The sequence below is a fragment of the Bidens hawaiensis genome, unplaced genomic scaffold (assembly GCF_021521415.1).
Source record: "Bidens hawaiensis isolate Kalapana, Puna unplaced genomic scaffold, B.hawaiensis_p1.1 tig00003004_1, whole genome shotgun sequence".
NCBI lineage: Eukaryota > Viridiplantae > Streptophyta > Magnoliopsida > Asterales > Asteraceae > Bidens > Bidens hawaiensis.
In genome coordinates this window covers 2,190,003-2,207,979 of record NW_027491161.1, presented here as the reverse complement: position 1 = coordinate 2,207,979, position 17,977 = coordinate 2,190,003, and the positions used below count along the sequence as shown (strand labels likewise).

Here is a 17,977-nt window from a genome sequence, read left to right as displayed (position 1 = left end):
GATCGTTAAACGCGTTGTACGGTGAAAATGGGGTTTTCCGGCGCCGGAATCCGGCGGCCGGAGTGTGATCGGAAATACGGGAGGGGCCAGAGGGGCTTGGGATTGATTTTAATTAATATATTATATCTTGAAATATTTATGGTTTAAGCCCTTGAACTTCTAATCAGTTTATACTTTGATTTAATAAAATAAATTACGGATTATACCCTTGCACTTTATAATAGTATTCAAACTGATTTAAAAGATTTTACTTTTAGTTTTACCCCAAAACTTTGAGAATGTTATAATTCTGTTTTAATATTAAGAGTTTTGGATACTTACACATTTAACCCGAAAGTTGATTAACGATAAGGCTCGAGATTTTGTATACGAATCAATGAAGTACATTCGGACGCACATTAAACACCATACATCGGAAATATTATATTAATAGTAATTGATGAACAAAATACATTGAATGATAATCCGAGTCGGAAAACATTGACGAACGTCAAACGAAATCTCGTGAATATAAAGTGTGTGTGTGTGTATGAAAACAGAAATCCGAAAATTCGAAACGGGTCGAGTTTTCGGGTTTGAAAAGTAACGGATGTTACAAAACCTTCCATAACTTATTCCTTTATCACATCAAAGATCAAAATTCTAACATGTTTTTCCTCATAATATTTAATTTTAACAAAAAAAAATGTTTCTTAATGATATCCTTTTACAATATTTGTTTTAAAATTTTAGTATGACATTCCATTGTTTCTTACAATTTAATGACTTATACAAAATAATAGCCTTAATAATTTTAGATTAAAAAGTGAATGTTTTAAATTTTATACTCAATCTTATTTTTAATTTAAAATATAAACTACACTTAACACTTTAATTTTGAAAACCATTCATGATTTTTAAAATCTTTCACTTTACGACTATAATTATAACTTCTATTATATTTCAAAAATAATAGTAATAATAATAACATGCTCAAAAACTTAGAAACTAATTTTTATATAATCTTAATATCCTATGTTTTTTATTAAAATTGGTTTATTTCACATAAAAAAATAGATGTTAACAACAGTAATTTTCATTGTCGGCCATGTGATGTTATATGCTCATATACATCAAATCTAGATAAATACCTTTCAGGAAAAATACATGTAAATATGACCAAAATATCTAGTAGTCGCTGCTATCACAAACCTATAATAGTTTCAATTTGTTTGGTATGCTTTGTTGCTTTGAAAAAATGAAGCTGCTTTTTATATTTAAGATAATGTTTTTTATGTTTTAAAATACTTTTTCAATTTCTATGGACTAGCATTGTTTTAAACTCTTAGTATCTGGTGTTTTGTTTATATATATTTTTTTGAATGCTAAACACAAATATTAATTATATTGCTTTATAATATAATATATTTATTTAAACTTTGTGTATTATTTATTTAAGTATTTGTATGAGTTGTATTAATCTTTTTTTTAAACACTATCCTCTTAAAAATATAAATCCATATATCAAATTAATATTAGTGCTAATGATTTATGTTTTTAGTAACAATCGTGTGTTATTAGTAAGAAAAGTTAATTAAATAAATTTTAAGCATTATATAAAAGGAAAGTTTTTATGGATTTGTGTCACACTTTTTAGATTAAAATTAGAGACGGAGTCAATCTTATAATATTCAATGAAGAGGGTAACCACAAATGTTGGATATGAGAAATTTTTAGAGATTAATGAAAATTTACCATCTAATTTTCTTTTTCTTTTTTATTTTAAGAAAATTTTATTGTATTCAACTTTGTAATACATATTCATATTCATTCATCTAATACCAAATTAGTATAAGTATTTCACATTGTTTTGATCTTTTGTTAATATAGTTTACCCAACCCGTGTATACACGGGTATTTAACCTAGTTAGTTTAAGGGGGAGATTGTTGGGTTTAATCTAAGCAGTTAATGCGGAAAAATATCGGATATTGGTCAAGGACCGATATCTGAGATATCGGTGGGATATCGGTAATTTAATATCATGTAAGTTCATATATATAGCAATTTAACACTAATAATTCATTATAGTCTTCCACCATTAACAAAGTTACCTGTTGCAAATTGCAAAACACTAACAATCCTAGCAAGTAAGAATTGATTGAGACTTAAAACAATAACATTGAACACTAAAAGTTGATAATTAAGACTTAAAACACTAATATCAGGAATATCGGTGATATATCGGTCAAATATGTCACACCCCAACCTAATGCGGAAATGTCGGGGCGTGATCCGATTGCTCATAGCTCGAAGATACTATCATAATATAAATGTGACAATATCTATTTAATTATTTTATTTCAAATGTACACACAACAATCAAATACAACAAAACAATTCAAATAAACAAATATAACAAGTTTAAATCCATGTTTGTCTTCATTATAACCCTAAGGTCTTTCTAAGTGTCCATCCTTTAACTCAGGCAACCTGCATATGTGTAGAAAATGGAGTTTTGTCAACAAACATGTTGAGTGAGTTCACCACCAAGTTTTGATACCAAAATAATGTTAATATGATAAATAAGTAAAACGTAATAAATGCGGCAATGAAATCAAACCATAAGCAAGTAAGTTGTTGACTAAACCATTGCCAAGCGAATCAGGCGGTGGTCAATAGAATGAGAACCCTCTCCAAGGGGATATGTCAAACGATTGCATACAAAGACAAATAAGCACATAACAAGTAGATTTGATTAATCACACACAATTACACGTTTGCTATTTTTGATATGTATGTATATACAGATATGTATGTATAGTATGATATACGCATATGTCCCCAAAACGTTTGTGAAAATTGAGTAAAATAGGGGAATGATAAAACTCACCTGATCGATTAAGCCAAACGGGAATGAATACGACAAGAACGATAATCACGCTCTTCGAGAATTATCGACAAGGATCCTAATTAAATGAAATTACGAGTGAATTATAATGATATAATATGTATAACGAATTTAAGATTTCGATGTGATTTGAGTTGCAATTATGATTGGTATATTATGGATTGAACGATTGATCACTACAAATTATTGTTATTGTGAAAACAATATTATTAGTTATTACTTAATCATAAGGATCATTGTTTATTATATAATTGAATCTACGAATAATTAGTTTAAATAAATCTGGGTTAAGATATACTATAATAATACACGTTTAAATATATAATTATCATAAAATTTATATTTTAGAATCCTTAACGAAACCAACGGTAAAAATATAATTACACTTTTAATTTGTTTAATACGCTTATTATAGTTTTGTTTTAAAAATAATACATACATACATACATACATATATATATATATATTTATATAAATATGAGTGAATTTATAAAGACGTTTTAACAACGATAAGCCTCAATATTAGTGTCGGTTTTTAATAAAATAATAATGATTTATTATTAATAAGATATACATATATATACACACACACACACGAAAACTTGAAACGAAACTAGCCGACATGAAACGTTTAACTTTTATGACGTCGGTTTAAATAAAATATTGTTTATTTAATATTTAATATCACTTTTAATGTATTATAAATTATTAAAAATAAGTTAAAACAACAAATAATAAAAATAGCAAAAAAATAGGGCCGGCCGGGACTCGAACTCGCACCTGATGGCCAGACCAGACTTGAGCACACACACCCTAGCCATCTGTGCTAGGGTTTCATCTGGTTAAGATGCGTAAACAGATTTATATATACAGAAACAAATAAAACCCAATTTTGATTATGAAACCCTAATTCTGCTGTAACGCCTGTAAATTTCGTTAATCGGCTTGATCATTTATGAATGTTTTTTTAAAAGTTGGGGTTTCATCTTTCTAATTTAGAGCCTTGTAATACGTTTTAAAAGTCCGTTTATCCATCCCTTTTCCCAAAACATCGCCTCTTGTAACTTAAAGTGTTAGATTAGTATGCGGCACCCTTTTTCGTTTATCGGCGTGAAGCATTATAGAGTTTGTATATTTGTCGGGTTTGATCCGGCGATCTTTGAGGACCTCCTTATCATTCTCGTAAGTTAAACTTCCCTAAACTTTCACCCAAGTATTACATCTTACAAGTTGGAGAGCCTAGATGTAACATTTATATTATTATAACAAGTAAACCCTAACCCCATCTCTTTTCCCCCTTGCTGTCCGATCGGCGTAATGAACCAGCCACCCCACCATCGTTTTCTTCCTTTTCCAGCCAATTCCAAGATCCAAAACTCCAATTCAAGGTTAGTATTGTTCGATTGAATATCTTTTTCACCATTAAACCCTTTATTGAATGACGGATTTTGGATGAGAATTGAATAGTTTTTATGATTTTATAAAATTGAAAGTATACATATGTGTATATGTATAATACGAATTAAAAAGAAAAAAAAATTTCAGTTTTTTTTTATGAAACCGGAATGAAATATAAGACTTTTGGTTTTTTTACTTTTTTAAAATTTTCGGTTTTGTTTGTTTTATAATTTTTTTAATATTTTTTTAGAGGGTTTTTTTAGTGGTCCAAAATGGTTTTCAAAGTTCTCAATTTGCCAATGGTTCTTTTAGGATCCTTACCCTATATATATATATATATATAAAATAAATATAATAATCAAATATAAATCGTATAGTATTTTCTCGATAAACGTGAAACTTTTTAGTGATAAATTTCCCGAATATAAAATGGGTCGAGTAACGGATATAAATTCATACGTGGAAAACCCAAGTTGTTACAAAATATCAGTCCAATATCAGTCAAATATCGGTCAATATCGTTGATATTATCGGTACCGATATCTGAACCGATATTTTGACTTATATATCGCTAAGGTACCGATAACTGATATATTACTGATATATCGGAGATATATCGGCGATATCGACTGCATAGGGTTTTATGTTGTAGCCGAATTATTGGTATCAATATAATTAAGTCAAAGTCAACGATGTCAAAGTCAACATTATCAAGTCAAACACGATTGTTCGGACTAAGGTTTATCGTGGTAGTTCAAGTTATTAACAACGATATTATTCTGATCTTATTTATATATATTGTTGTGACAAAGATAGTTCATGTTTTAGGCAAGCTTAGGTATTTGTAACCTGCCTAATTATGTATTAGGCTATAACTAGGAAGAGTTTTAGGGTTTTACGTCACACACATACTAGAGATTTGGGGGCTGATTGTAATTATCTTATGCAAATTAATCTAGTGTTGAAAGATTGTGTGTTCATCTTGATTTCTTCACTCAATTGGATTTGTGTTAATTTTGGGTCAAACCTTACGCTTTCCTATTTGTACCACATTTCGAAGTTTTTCTTTTCTTTCTCTCGACTTAATTAGTAACTTTACAATTTTTATTTCTATTAAAGTCTTAATAACTTTTATTACTATTACTAGGTTAAATACCCGTGTATACACGGATTGAGTAAACTATATAACAAAAAAATAAAACAATGTGAAATATTTATACTAACTTGATATTAGATGAATGAATATGAATACGCATTACAACGCTGAATAAAATAAATTTTTTGTAAAATAAAAAAAGAAAAAGAAAATTAGATGGTAAATTTTCATTAATCTTAAAAAAAATTTCATATACAATATTTGTAGTTACCCTCTTCAAGTCTTCATCGAATATTAGAATATTGACTCCATATCTAGTTTTAATCTAGAAAGTACGACATAAATATCTAAAACCGTCCTTGTATATATAATGTTTAAAATTTATTTAATCAACTTTGCTTACTAATAACACAAGATTATTACTAAAAACATAAATTATTTAGTATTAATATTAATTTGATATAGGAATTTATATTTTTAAGAAGAATAGTATTTCAAAAAATTAATACAACTCATACAAATACTTAAACAAATAATACACAAAGTTTAAAATAAATACATTGTATGTAAAGCAATATAAATTGAAAAAACTAAAACAAAGATAAGCAAAACACCGAATATTAAGAGTTTAAAACAATGGTAATACACAAAAACTGAAAAAGTACTTCAAAACATAAAAAACATTATCTTAAATATAAAAAACAACTTCACTTTTTCAAAGCAACAAAACATCCAAACAACATAAAACCATTATAGGTTTTAGATAGTAGTGATCGTCAGATATTTTGGCTCCACTTTTTCAAAGTAACAAAATGTCACACCCCAACCTACGGCGGAATATGCCGGGGCGCGACATAATTGTATCATAGCTCAAAAAACACTAAAATAAATCTATGTGTCAATATCTAAATTATTAAATTCATATTATTCAAGTACGCAAAAGCACAAACATTGTCTCATAAAAATAAACATAACAATTAAATAAAAAGAAATAAATAGTCTTTAGTTCATCATGCATCCTAAGGTCCAACTATTCTTTAATCCCTTGATTCTTCATCCAATATAGCTACCTGCGTCATGCGGGAAAATACATAGTTTGTCAACATAAAGTTGAGCAAGTAATCACGGTTTTGAATACATATAATATAAAAATGACAATTCCTTGCGATAATATTAAATGCTACAACTAGCATAACAACAACATAACAATAATATAAAAGTTGTTTTTTCACTCGAATCCCATGAATAGCGAGCTATTCCGACGGCATATGATCATACTAATGAGGATGAGGATGAGATATACCAACCACCAAAGCATAAAGTAAACACGTAGTCACATTTACACGTATAACTAATTGAGCATTATCACATAACGCAAATAATGAAATTGTAGTGAAAATTGATTTAACGCATAACGCCCCCAAAATATAAAACGGTAAAAAAAGGGGGATGTGAGTTACTTACCTTATAGGAGGAATAACGAGTATGAGATAGTAATAAAAAGTGAGGATGAACACGTTCAAGCCTTCGAGATCAACAAAGATGCCCTAATTGTCAACGATAGTATTAATAAACATAGAAAATTAATAAGACAAAAAGATTTGAGATTTGATGTGCTATTATGGGTTTGATCATTGTTATTGTAAGGTAGTCGGGTTGAAAGATTTAAAGTCGTTTAGTGTTTAGTTTCATTGTTACAATCGTTATTTGTTATTGAATATTATTATTTCTAATATTATTATTATAATTACTATTGTTGTTGTTGTTATTATCATTATTATTTGGAAATCATTATTGGTTATTAAAACATGTAGCTAATATAAATAATATTCATTATGAATAATTAATCAATATAAATATATATAGTCGAAATTAAAGTAAACGCTAGTTTTGATGACGGATTATGTAATATGTGGATTCATTATTATAAGCACTTACTATTTGAACGTTAATAAGTCACTAGATCTGTGTATTTAAAAGAGTGGTAAAACATTTTAATTCTATTTATGATATATAAAAATATATAGAGACTTAATATATAAGAGTATATATGTATATATATATATATATAAGAAAAATAAGTTGTGAAACTAGGGCCAAGATGAGGGGAAATAATCATCCCGGGGTTTGGTTTTGTTAGATTAATGTTTATTTATTATTTTCATTATTATAAAAACCAAAAGAAACCAAGGAATAAAATAAACAAACAAAAAACGGGTCCAGGGGGTTCGAACCCGCGCCCTGGGCCGGTTCAGTGGCTTTACAAGAAAAGCACCATTAATCAGGCTGGTGCTTCAGTTTGTGACTATTACATTCTGCAAAATATTTAAACAGATCCACCGAGCACCCAAATTCACTTACAAACCCTAGGAATTCAAATCCGTTGATTGATTCATTGTTTGTTGAAATTTATTTAGGGGTTTTGTTCCTGGTTTAAAAAAGAACAAGAAGCATCTTTTAATTACCCAGATTGAAGACAGATTAGCGGTGAACGGCGACTAGGGTTTGCGGCCCGTTCTTGGTATTAAAGCTGATACAGACGACTTCGTTTGCTGCGATTAGGTTAGGGTTTTGGTTCGTGATGTAGAGAGAAAGGTGTATGCAAGTTTAATTGAATTATATCCGTGTTTATATAGTGTTTTAAGGTTAGGGCAGCCGCGGCTCTTAATTAGTTGATATAGTTGTCATTTTTGGTTCAATTTCCATGATTATACTGTCGGTGTGATTGTAATTAAGGGGAGAATCTTTTTTGTATAATCAATTCCACGATTAAGGCCAAAAAACGCGAATTGCCATTGTAAAGGAAGGTGTCGGCGGGTTTAGCTTGGATGGGAAGTAGGAGAGATTATTTTATTATTATTTTGAATAATATTTGCAGATTGGCCCCTGATCTTTAGGGTTGGGTACACAATAGGTTAAAACAATAGTTAGGGGTTGTTTTTGCTCATCCTTGATAGTTATTAACCATTAATAAGAAAAATAAATAAATAAAACTAAATTCTATGTACTAAACACACTCGGGAGGTAACCGAGTAATAAGACGGGTATCGTGAAATAAAGTAAATGGTCAATAATAATTTTATTAATTTGATAAAATAACAATAGAATAAAGATTTAAATGGGCCGGGTTTTAAGGTTCGAATTTGACGAATGTTACACAAAACATCCCAAACAAACATGAAACCATTATAGGTTTTGGATAGTAGTGACCGTCAGATATTTTGGTCATATTCACATGTATTTATCCTGAAAGGTATTTATTGAGATTTTATGCACATGAGCATGTAATATCGCATGGCCGATAATGAACATTACCGTTGTTGGATGGTTTCCCAAAACTTATAACATTTAAACATTTGACTTTTATATTAAATAAACCAATTTTAATAAAAAAACATAGGATAATAATATTATATAAAAATTAGTTTATAAGCTTTTAAGCATGTTATTATTATTATTTTAATATAATAGAAGTTATAATTATAGTAAGAAAGTGAAAGATTTTAAAAATCATAAATGGTTTTCAAGAATTAAAGTGTTAAATGCAGTTTATATTTTAAATTAAAAATAAGATTCAAGTATAAAATTTAAATCATTCACTTTTTTATCTAAAATTATCAAGGCTATTATTTTGTGTAAGTCATTAAATCGTAAAAAATAATGGAATGTTATATTAAAATTTTAAAACAAATATTGTAAAAGGGCACATTAAGAAATGTTTCTTTTTGTTAAAATTAAATATTACGGGGAAAAACATGTTAACAAACTCAAAAGCAAAGGTGTTGAAATCATGAAAATTAATATTATTTTTTTATTTAATAATACTTACTATAACAAAGGTAGTTTACGAAAACAGTAATAATTTTTAATTTCAAATTGAGAGCTTGTAAATAAAAGAAAACAAATTTGAAAAAAAATAAAAAATAAAAAAAACATTAAATATAACATTTCAATCTAAACTTATCAAGTTTTTATTATTTTAAAAAACAATTAAGGTGGTTAAATAATATTTTGACAAGTGGCACAAAGATGGGCCAGATAGGTGCCACTTGGCACAACAATATTTTTATTTATTAGTATAAGGATTTTTTCTTAAAGTATTAATAAAATACAATATAATATTTAATTAAATTTTAATAAACACTATAATTTGTAAGTTTATTCAACTAATGTTGTTATTATTGTTAGTGTTTTTTTAGCTCATCTATTGCTATTTTTTACGTGAATTTTTTTTTATCACAGTTCGCTTTAGTTGTTCTTTATTATAACAATGTTTTACGTATATTTGGGTCTAAGTTTTTAAGTTATCACGTCGCAACGTTTCTGTGTGATTCAACAATTTTAAGTCTTTATTTTTTTCGATTCAACGGTCCCACCACAAATCAAGGCTCTAAACACGAGTTGTGATTAGAACATGTGGTAACAGATTTGACTTCAACTCATCAGTAAAAAAAATCATTTGTGAAAAAATCAAATAATATGGCAGTCAAAATTAATATGACCACTATATTAAAATGGGTTGACTTCATATTCCGGTATAACATGTCTGGCGAGACGAAATAAGGTATGCTAAACGCTAATTAAATAAGCAAGATTGGTATTCCAAACAAGAATAATTAGGTATACTCATTTAAAAATATTCTTTAAAAATTAAAATACTTGATAAGGAAGTTGATACCGACAACTCAAAGACTTTCATGGTCCCCAAATTATTTCTTGTATTTATACTAGTATTTCTGCTGTACGTGGTGATATGTACATGGGGGTATACTTAGGTTGTATGATTGTATATAAAATCAAATATGTATTATCAATTTGAAATTATATGTCTTAACAAAGACGTCTACATTTATTTGAGTGTATTTGGTTCTGAATAAAGATACACACATTTGAGTGCTTTTTTTTACTTATGATTACTTAAATCTCTGTAGGTCTTCTAAATGGATCTCAAGACTTGACTCGGATCAATCCGTGTTGTTGGTTAGCAGAAATCACCAACGACACTCGGATCTCGGATCTTAGTTTGTTTGGTTTATTTACTTAAAGAGAGAAAATGAGAGAAGTGGGTGAGAGAATTCTTTTTATTTCCAAGAGTTGTTTCTCTTGAGTTGTGAAAGAGTTAGAAAATGTAATGGAGAAATGGGTAAAGTGCCCTTTATATAGGGTCACCATTTCTCCAAAGTTTACACAATAAACTTACAAAATAAACGTACCGAGTACGTATTACACCGACTAAAGCAAAATAAAACGACATATACAATCCTAAAAACAATATATAATATTGGACCTACAATCTCCCTCTAGGATTGAGTATGTCGTGGAACATTCGTCAAGTTCTTTGCTTCGTCTTTATTTCTTGAAACTTAGTACTTGTCTTGATCTAGGATCTTGAACCAGATTGGATCTTAAACAGTTCTTTATTTTCCAGTCTTATAGACTTGAACTTCAATCTTATTTTCTGGGAAGGATCGGCAACAGCAAATTTTAGAAACATCAGATGCGGGAGGCTCGACATCTAATTTTTTCTTGTTGATTTTCTTGAGCCGACTGGTTTCTTTCCTTGTTTTCAGATACAATATATAATATTGGCCCTACAGTCTCCCTTCTTTCTTGGACTACAATTTTTCTATTTTATTTAGACATACACAGGCCACATAGATCACATAATTATGAATCTTGAAAATTTTTTTATTAGGAATAATATGATAAAACAAACCTTGATGATGCAAATGTAGATCAAGGTAATTTAAGCTTAAATAAAAAAAAAGTATTCAAATACGAATACTTATGTAAAGAAAATACATCTATAAACGAGTTGTTAGATTTTAATAAGCTCAACTTTGACCTACTAGTCTGAATTAATCCCAACAGAAAAAATGTTTTTTAATCACAGTCCCAACTTTCAACCTATTCTACTATGACAGTCTTATATATGTTTTCCAAATATTCAAAAGGCTAACGGATTACTTTGCAGTTAATATGAGATTACTAAAGGAAAATATGTTAAAAGTTGAAAGTTAGAAAAATTCTTGTAGTTGTGATAAATCTCGACTAATAAGTCAAAGTTTAGATTATTTAAATCATACATAAATATAAGTATAATTATTCATATACAATTAAAAGTGTCTATATGTACACTGTTATTTAAAGAGAATGCTAGTGCTACGTGTCCTGAGACTGATCAATTACCACATTGCTAATATTGGTAGTTGAGATACGTGTATTTTATATTTGATTGGTGGTTTGGTACCTTAGAGACAAGATTAGCTGTCTCCTCTAACTCTTGCCTTCGGCAAACTATCTGTAACTTTGAAAATTAATTATAAAATATTAAAGTGAAACAAATTTTATGATATAAAATAATGATATTGAACTCTAGATAGGAGAGCCTGGGTGATGCATAAAGTACCACTAGATGGATTAGGTTTCACGACATTGAATTTCTATAAAAGTTTTTCAAGGGTTACACCAAGTGTTTGTAGTTCAAAAATAATAATAAAAATAAAAGAAAAAGATAAAATAATGATGAATACATATGCATCTATAAACACTGTTTCCTTGGATAACAACAGGATAGAAAAGTATTTAATTATAAACTGAAATTCATGAATATTTCTTTATTGATAATAAAATAACACTTTGAAGCATTAAACAGTATAAATAAAGAATAGTGGACGTAGGAAGTAGTATATAAAAAAACTGCCGACATGAAGACAGAGTAAAAAGAGATCGTGCGGTGCAGGTTGCAAAAGCTTGGAGGGAATGTGAAAACACAAAGCATGTTGTTTTAACAATAATAATATTGTAAGCCGTAGAATTCGGCAGAATGAATGGGGTCAATTCAGGTCTAGGTTCACATAACCTTAAAAAGTTGGTTTGGAAATGAAAATCTGATACATATCTGATTAATCATGTGTCAGTTTGGAAATGTAAGATGAATGTCAATGGATTATATATTTAGGTTTGTTTTATGTTTATAAGATATCACAGCTACTTCTTGTCGATCTATGCCTAGTGCCTTGGATCTTAACTGTTTCTGATGGGAATATAATAAAATCGTCAATGTAATCATTTTATAAGATAATAAGATCAATATGGGATTCATTAAAAACTTTCAATCAGTTATAATTCATCTGTTCGGGTTTTTCTTGTCGGTTTAAAAATTCTTGTATGTTGGTCATTTTTGTAAAAGTGAAGGAGTGGTGGCCGGGCTCATATGAATTGTGTTATCGACAATTTTGGTCGTGCCGCTAGAATTAACTGTTAACAAACAATTACGTTAAAATCATCCACTGTTATTAGCATTCTAAGATTGTTCTCTATGGAATTTTATCTTATTATGCATTAATGTTTGCAATCCTATTAACTCTGTGAATCAATCATTCGTAGAATCATCACTGTTCCAAATTTCCAATTATATATAAGTAAGACATTTCTCAATACTTATCATTGTGAACCGGTAAAACGAAGGATTGTTCAGGAATTGAGTCATTAATAGATCAATGGATACAAAAGACTTTATATTATATCATCTATATATGTTACACGATGTTGGAACTCTAACCTTTTACCCCCTTATCAATGTAGTAACAAAGATGATACACAAGTTTGTTTCTTTTCCTCAATCAAAATCATTTGATAATGTGTTATCGTTCAAATAACTAGGATAGCACCGGGTTAACCACGCGTCGAATGTGCAAATTTACAACATGAAACTTAAGCGTTCGAATTTCATTGAATATAATCTAATATAGGAACGCATACGATCAACTACTTAGGTAACAACGTGTAGTATGATGCCGAGGAGTTATCTACGTAAACCGAGCTTTTTCTCATTCCAATGGTTTACTCCTACTTTTCATATGTTTTACATATATAAACGTGGCAATTTGACATGCAAGAGAGTTCTCTTAACTATGAACAAAAATATAGAAGACTACGCGTCCTGTAAAACACATCACATCTCTCCAAGAGGATTGGATTAGGTATATGAGGGGACAAAGACCATTCTTTTTGGTTATAATGTCTGTCCCACTTTTTGGAATAAAGCCGCCCTTGGATTTTTATCTTTTCTTTATATATATATATGATGCAATCAAACTCAACTCATATAAAGTCGGCCACTATACAAAAGTACTACAACACTACTATTAATTATACATTTGTTTTTTTTTAACATGAATACACGCATCCAATCAACCCATCAAAGTCATTTACAAGATGTCAAACAAGGCAGAAATTAGCCTTTATCACTACAAGCTCATGTGGTCACAGAAACTAATCATAACGCCGTTATAAGACGACTATTCAGTTACTAACCCAAGAAAACGCGAACAAGATAGAATATGGAAAAAAGTAAAAAACATAATTTACGGACCATCAAACCACAAGATAAAGATATACTAAAATCGACCCATGACATAGCGGAATGAAGCATCTATCTAGAACGTCAACTATATTATCAATAAACTGGGAACTTATATGTACAATAAATTAACAGTACTGTTTACAATAAACTAGTGTTAGTCAACATCTCATGATTGAAGTTAAGACTCTTGTATCATCTATAATATTATATATGAAGTTTAAGTTAATAAATAATAAAGCTCGTTAATTAAAGGGGGTGCTAGCTTATTAGTCAATGTTTTCTTAGTTTTGAGAGTTCGATCGAGTTGTATATATTAATGATCTTAATTTTAAATAAATTAGATGAATTCAAATTAGCTTAGTGTTAACTTTTAGCTCTTAAAGGGTATAATATAATATATCATTATATTGTATGTACTATCAAAGAGGCTGATATATCAAATCAAAGATACAAGCTTTTGGTTCATGCGAGTACTTCATATGATATGTGGACACTTCAAGTCTTGCCTGAACTTCATATACTAATCTATGATAACTTAATCATAATTTATTACACTTCAGATTTATAACACACAGTTAAAGGTGTTTCAATATCAGATTGCATTATTCAACTTTGTGTGTTCTTAATTCGTTCAATTTCATATACGTACGCAACCATGTACGTTTATCGCCAAATTGATCTTAGTTAGCTTCTCTCTATTGTTTGATTTCGCACCACTCAGTAGATCAGTTTGCCCAAATTCTGGATCCGTGGTTTTTGGGACTTACATATAATTCAATACAATATTCTAATATAAGCCAACTATTAATATTTTTACATTATTAGAAAATAATACATTGACTTCAGTTTTTTGACAGATGGGTTGCACCACCTTTCATTTTGTGAGTAAACATGGGAAAGAAGATAATGTTTACAATATCCATTTTACTTGTTCTACTCAAATTGCTAAATTTTAATAGATAAAAACCTCATGGGCAAAATATTATTATTATTATTAATTTTACAATAATAATATGATCATTATTAAAATAACAATTCTGTTGTGTGGTGTACTTTTACTTGGTAGTTATGTCCCTCAGGCTTCAGTGGACTCTTGATTTTAAAATACACATTATGCGGAAAAGACCTACCAATAATCAATGATTGGCAATTAATATAATCAAGTCAACCCACACTAACATACTTCATTAGGATATAAATATGTTTCTCAACATCTCCAACTCCCAAACCACATTTCAAATCCTTCTTGTTTCTAAAACCATCAAATCCATTTTAAACCGAAGTTCCCAAAAGGATGGAGTCTTTTGGAACCTTTTTAGATGAAGAATGGGAAAGTTTGAGCAGGATGTTCTCCGGTGATCAAGATTCCGGCCATGGTTTATTTTCAAGTGAGCAAGATCATGGTTTGAACTTTAAAACTCCTTCCATAGTTTCATCTGTAATGACTGAATCCAACATTGCTAACCCACCGTTCATCAACAATCATGGTTTTTGCAATTCTTATGAAAATGTTGACCCTAATTTCTACCATGATTTCTCTCAAGAAAGTAGCAACAATGAATGTTTTTCCTACCCATCCTCTAATCTTATTTTGTTACCAACTAACGGTGCGTGTGATCATGAGCCAGTCGATTTTTACGACGAAATGATCAATAACAACTCCTCATTACTAGCACAAGTTTTTTCTGATGATACAATGGAAGGACTTCAGTGCTTGAAACAAAATATTAACATTGAGAATTCAGTAGATCCACAGCCGATCCGATTGCTGATAAACTCAAGCATACACCTTCCAAGAGGAAGATTGAAATGCCTGAATCACCAAATAAAGTGGAAGACAAAGTCAATGATGAAAACCCTGATGAGAAACTGAAGAAGAAAACTAGGGTTTCTAAAGATTATGTGAGTATTACTATTTTATTGTAGTTATTGTGAGGTTGTGGAATTACTTTTAATATCTTGAATCACCGCATCTTTGAATAAAGTTTAACAATATATTTTTCTTTTTTGTACAGAAAAATAAAAAGAAAGTGCAGCCAAAGAAGAAACAGAAGGTGATAGATGGTGCAGTACTAAATGTTAAAGAAAATGATGGAGAAAATAATAACAATAATAACAACAAAGTAGAAGGTAATGCGCCAATCGCGAGTTCGAGTTCTTGCAGTTCTGAGGATGATGTTAATGGAGGTACTGCAGTAAACTCCAACTGGAAAACTAGAGCTAGTAGAGGTGCAGCAACTGATCCTCAAAGCCTCTATGCAAGGGTGAGTGCGGATAACTCGCGATTTAATTTTGTGAGTTTGCTTATGAAATGATAATAAAATTAACAATATTTGTTTTGTTTGGTTTACAGAAAAGAAGAGAGAGGATCAATGAGAGATTGAAAATCCTTCAAAACCTTGTACCAAATGGAACCAAGGTTGACATAAGCACAATGCTTGAAGAAGCTGTCCAATATGTCAAGTTCTTGCAGCTTCAAATTAAGGTATGATTAATAATCATATAAACCTTCATTTAAAACTCTTAATTTCTCAAATATTCCATTAAAATTTGTGTTAATAATTATTTGTTTTATAAAAAAATTATACAAAAAGATGTGTAGTGATATTCCCACGTGTTAGGATTAAAATGCTACAAAAAAGGAAAAGTAAATGTCTAATCTTGAACCCCTATTGATGCAGTTGCTGAGCTCTGATGAAATGTGGATGTATGCTCCGATAGCTTATAATGGGATGGACATGGGTCTCTACCAGAAGCTTTCACAATCTTGAAATTACGAAAACTTTATTAAATTGCCGGATTAATTAATAAGTTAACTAAAATGACGGAAGAGATTTATATATACCTGTCCTTGACTAAAGTGTAATTATGAAATTTAATATTCTTTTCTAGTCGTGAGAAGTAATTCTCATGGTTTAAATTTATATGTATATCAACAATATATTGTATAATTGAATATCAACTAATAAATTTTGTGGTGGCTTATTTTATTTATTTTATTTGAAAGTTAGTGTTCTGGAGTTACAAGATCTATTGATTTTATATTTCAGTCCGGCGGGCGAATATAAATATATAGCGAAGGTAATAACATGATTGGCTTATGAGGTTTGCATATATTGCATTTGCATGTTTGATTCTTAAACTTAAACAAATTACAAACTTGTTTTCAATAGCAGAGTTAAGTTCGTATAAAATAACCAAACTACCCTCGATAGTAGTAGTAGTAACAACAACAATAATAATAATGGTCCCCACCCCCAACAAGATATTAATAAAAAGGAAAGACTCGAAAACTGTTATAATTTAAGGAAAGTCTTGTGAAGAGGAATGGCTCCGGATCCACCTGAAAAGAATAGAAGCCTTCGCGGAAGGGTCCACACCTTCCGCGGACCATTGCTACTTACCAATAAATCCGACAGCTTAGAAGGAATATGACGTGGGTGAAGGCTCCCCCTTACGACACGCGTAACCTCCGACAATTTAGAAGGATTTACTAAAAGATCATCCTAGGTATATCACACAAAGGGAGTATCTTGGTGAAAGAGACCTCCAGCCAATAAAAAGGCGACAGCACATCATCAATAGTACTACATAGTACGAATGTTACCATCAGTCAGCTGTTTTATCCACTAACTCTCCTTGAGCACGTGCAAGCTCGCTGATTGGTGTGTCTGGATCCAAACATATCTGTTTAGCCTATCAATCAAGGCTATGTGGCCGCAGGCTAGCAGTCATAACGAAAGTTCTCCAATGGGCATCAGTTCCCGGGGAACCTTAATTGTGTGTGTATGGCAAATGGCACAAGTTCCCAGAAATAAGAGACGTTTCTGCTGAGTTTGTTCAAGAAAACTATCTTGTTAGTCAAAGATTTATTAAATATTTTTAGAATCAACGATACACCAGCATATCGCTGACGTATTTTCTACACATTGCAGGAAAGCAAGTATAGTAGAGATAGCAAGGAATAAGAGTCACTCATTGTCACACCCCGTTAAGCGATTTGCGGAAGCGTAAAACGGATATGTCACAGATACAACTGGTATCAAATACATTGTTCATAAAGAAATATTACTAACTAATTTACAATATATTACATTGTTCTAACATCTTTTACTAACTATGTAATACAATTAAAACTAGCTCTTTAACTGCTTTCCTTCTAACTCAAATGCTCACAACATCGATCACAATCCAAACATATAACACATAAGCAATCTACTCCACCTT

General features: G+C 30.0%; 1 pseudogene; it reads left to right on the top strand.

The window, feature by feature from the left end:
* Positions 1-15,044: 15,044 nt before the first annotated feature.
* Positions 15,045-16,521, top strand: LOC143622027 (uncharacterized; annotated as a pseudogene).
* Positions 16,522-17,977: the final 1,456 nt, after the last annotated feature.